Genomic DNA, 4,637 nt, shown 5'->3' with positions numbered 1-4,637 from the left:
GTCATGGTTCCAGTATACCAGCAAGTCTTTTTAAAATCATCTCTCTAAATTATAAAGCAGAAATGGCATTTCAATCGTATTGCCTGCGTGGCAATGATTGTTGAGCGTTGCTAACATCTCCATTAGAGCTCCCCAACATAATCCCACTCCTCATCATAATCATGACAAAACTCGCAGCAGGAGAGGCGTTGACGTGGAGGACCTCCCTGTGTCTGATGAAAGCTCCGCGGTTATGAACTATGCACCCGAGCATCAAGGTCATTTACACACAGACGAGCCCCACAGTGGCACAGGAGGCCACTTGGTCCTTTCAGTGAACAGAAAGGGAGTGGGGGATGAATAGTGGCTGTTTGGGGTGAATAAAGGCCAACCTTTCAGCCTGTCATAATGCGAGATTACTGTGACGGGGTACATGTCTGGTCAAAATGGCGTGAAGTCACACTGTAGTTCAGAACCAAAGGTCTGGGGGCAGCATACAAATATCAGTATGGGGGGTCTGGCTGTATGGTTGCCATGCAAATGTCTTTGTCTTCAGCTGTGTAGCCTCTAGGGATTTTACATTTTGAAAAGTAAAGACTAGTCCTTTTGTAATATTCCTTTTATTGCTGTTGTACCTTAAGTGTAAAATACAATGTAATGTAAAAGTTTGGCCTTTTGGAAATATGCTTATTAGCTTACTTGCCCAGAGTTAGGTCAGAAAATCAATACCAACTTTCATGTCTGCACGCTATATATAAAACTGCAGCTATCAGTGAGTTAACTTAGCTTAACAGGCGGGAAGTAGGTGCCGGACCACATTTCACAAAATCAGCCAACCAACAACTGTAGAGCTAATAATTAAAGCACACCTTGCTTGTTTCACATGTACAAATGTCAAATCAAAGTATAATAAATAGCCCACCATGAAACAGTCTTATTGCTACAACAGACAAAATCTATATATTATCGTTTTTGCTCTCTTGTTGTAAGAGAATACTATAGCTGTACAAAATACAGTACAGTACAGGTTTGTAGGTGTCTCTGGACATATGATCGTTATCCAACCTTCAGCTGGAGTAGACACACTCAAACATGCACGCCTGAAGTAATCCCATGTTCTGCCTGTTCTGTCGATTGACTCGCCTCTTTGTCAGAGTGTCCTCCATCTTTTCTCCTCTCCTTATCCTGTCTCCTTTTTTAACTGTCCAAGACCTCTCCTTTCTTCTTGGCCTGAGGGTGCGACTGCCGGTTGGTGCCAGGTCCAGGGACACCAAATGGGAGCTGTAATTAGCATTGCTCCACCACTGTCCTGTCAGTTTGCTCGCCAGCAAAACGAGAGGGATCCTTTGGAAGTCCTGATCAAAAGCTTTGGCCTTTGATCATGAGGCGAAAGGAAAAACCTAAACACTGTGCAAAATCAATGAGGAATGTCCCAAAAAGAGCCCAGGAGAATGGAAATGACAGCCATCTAGAAGACATCCTCAGCTCCTGGTCGGCCATGATGTGTTGATGTCATGAGCACAGGTGTTTGCGTTATGTTTGATGTGATCGGTGTGAGTGGAGGAGTGAGAGAGTGAGTCATGCAATGATGTTGTCGCTTCACTGTCTGTCAGAAAGCACCTGGTAGGCACGTCACATCTTTATGTTTCTGCTAAGGCCTCAAATTTTTCTGGAAATGTCGGCCCTCTTAAAACATGACACAGTGCAGCACATCTTCACAGCAGACCAGGCAAGAACACATTACTTGATTGAAGGTATACCTCATGACCCAATAAAAGCAGTCTGTAAAGAGAAGATTACATTGACTACTTCAAAATTAATTTGTATCTGAGGGACGGAAAAAAGTAATAATAGAAGCCCATTTTGAGGGCCTGAGCCAAAATCTACAGGGGCACAAGTCATGCTGCTTCAGCGACAACAAACCACAGCCTCTGGAACCTTTGAAACCCTGTGTGGTCATTTTCTCTCACAGCGACTGAAAAGAACTGTGGTGGGTGGGAAAGAAAAAAGAGCCCCTCGCCACTCATAATACCAATCTTATGTATGTAGACGAAAATGGAAGGGATGGGAGGGGTTGTGGGGTGGCAGCCGGACTAAGGCACAATTTTAAAGCGCTTATTGAATTGCCATTACAGCTCCTGAGACTAATTGTGGCTGTTGTGTGTCTCTCGGTGGCCTAGGGGGCTCTGGAGTGGCCCTGTATGCTCTTACTCAGTGGGGTTTTCAGACCGAGTGGCCCTGAAAGAGAACAGGACCACCGTAGATCAATGGCAAACCTTTCACTCTTTCACAGGCCCTCGCTAATCCTTCTCATTTGTCCGCCATTTGTTGAGGCACATTCACAGCTCCCTGAATTTAGGATTAGGCCTTGTTTTGTTACAAAAACAGCCAAGTTATAATGCTGAATAGCTGGACTAAAGGGTGGACGACAGATGAGTGTGTATGTAAGTTTGTGAGCATGTGTGTGTATGGTTATCAGGTATACGCTGTTATAACCAAATTCAAGATAATACCGGGCCTATTTTGAGTTTTCTGGTAAATCCCATTTTAATGATCTAAAATGATAGTTCCTTTTTTTCATTTGCGAAAAATGTGTCCAATGATCATGGCAACATCTAAAACATTGTATAATCCTTTTGAACAATGTATTGATTAGTCTGAAACAATATTTAACCATAGTATTATCATTTTGTCTCTGTGTGGTTATAGACATGAACTTTGATTGATTGACAATGACCAACCTTCTGGGCATGGTACCTTGTGTCCAGACAGAATACAATATGAATTTTAGAGCAACATTGCATTACAGGGCATTAAAAAGGTGCAGCTGTGTAGAAATAAGCACATATTTGACTATACTGTAGGGTTATGAGGGGGAAAAGTAGTTGTCTCAAGTTGAATATATTTCACCTTGATTAAAAAAACTATCCTGGGGCATTATGAAAGAAATAGAGGGAAATTACAGAAGAAAATCAGGATTTTAAATGTTACAGTTGTAGTTTAATGGCTGTTTGGGGTGTATACATACAGTATGGACAAGAGAAAAGCTCCAGTGGTCCAATCTGTGCAAGTGACATGGCAACAAAAACGTCTGCCACGTCAGGGGTTCCCAACCTTTTTCCCAAGAGCCCCCCCAAATGACTCCTGTTGGAAGGGGGGGGGGGGGGGGCGCAACAGCGGTAATTAAAGTTTAAAAGTCTCACAAATGCTACAACTACTGTCACAAACTGGATGAATGTGAAGTATGTTGTTAAAGGACGATGAAAGCGTAATTAAGGAGCACTATTGGAGTGACTTTGGTGGTTGTTGGACTCAGGATTCATTCATTTGGATTCCCGCTGTATGAAGGAATTAAAGGGCGCAAGTGGAAACAATTCACAAAGGGATTAAACTGTTTAAAACACATGTTCAAAGTAAGACGGATTTTGCCGATGTGTTTTTGTGGATTCAAAAGTCGTAAATTATCACCGATCTGATCGGAGCAACTGTGACAAATAATCCAACTGAAACCGGCATGGACAATGACTATGTTTTAAACATGCGCTTATGCAGACAAGCCTATAATAGCTACTAACTTGAATTGTTATTCAAATTAATGAATCAATTATTAAAGGCTTTTAGTGACAATCATGTATTGCGTTACAATTATACATATCTTTTTTTTTTTTTAAACAAAAAAAAAGTCTTAATATGATATTTGGCCTCAAATCATCTGAGGCCTGGCGTCCCCCCTGCGATGTTTGGTGCCCCCCAGGTTGGGAACCACTCTGCCACGTGATGTTTTCTTTTTCTTTTTTTAATTAACAGGCTATAATCCTGCAAAAAACATCTACTCATACTTTTAAAATGTTACTTCAGGGAGAATTAAATGCAAATATCAGGTTTAGGGTTTGCTTACTTGAGATGGTGTCATCAATATCTGTGGTAGGCCTATCACTTAAAGTTGACCTCCATGGGGAAATTCAGTGGTTAAAACACCAACAGAGTGAGAAGGAAAAACAGGACAGTACAGATTCACACAAATTATAATAATAATACAAATACAAAAAAATACAAAAATTAAAATTGTGTATTAACTGTTAAAACAAATGCAGGTCTTCTTACCGTTCATCATGCTGTCCTTTCATATGTCCTCTACTTCATGTGAGTTCACTGTCCTATTTCATTTTGTCAATAAATATTTCATAAGAAAGAGGAAAAGCAAGAACAAATTGATTCACCACAGTCAAATACCTGCAAAGGAAATGCTATTTTATTAATCAATCAATCAATCAATCAATCAATCAATCAATCAATCAATCAATCAATCAATCAATCAATGTTTATTTATATAGCCCAATATCACAGAATGTTACATTTGTCTCAGTGGTCTTCACAGTGTGTACAGAATATCAGTATGACAATATGACACCCTCCGTCCTTAGACCCTCACATCGTACAAGGAAAAACTTCCGAAGAAAACCCACAGTTTAAAGGGAAAAATGGGAGAAACCTCAGGGAGAGCAACAGAGGAGGGATCCCTCTCCCAGGACGGACAGACTGCAATAGATGCCGTGTGTACATTGAAAAGATAATACATTTGCAACATTAAAGTTGCAATGATTCCCTTTGAAGAACACTGGGCTCTGTCTGAAACTGAGAGTGGGCTCGGACGGTCT

The sequence above is a fragment of the Pseudochaenichthys georgianus genome, chromosome 4 (assembly GCF_902827115.2).
Source record: "Pseudochaenichthys georgianus chromosome 4, fPseGeo1.2, whole genome shotgun sequence".
NCBI classification, from domain to species: domain Eukaryota; kingdom Metazoa; phylum Chordata; class Actinopteri; order Perciformes; family Channichthyidae; genus Pseudochaenichthys; species Pseudochaenichthys georgianus.
The sequence above is the reverse complement of the archived record's forward strand: the minus strand, read 5'-3'. Positions refer to the sequence as shown.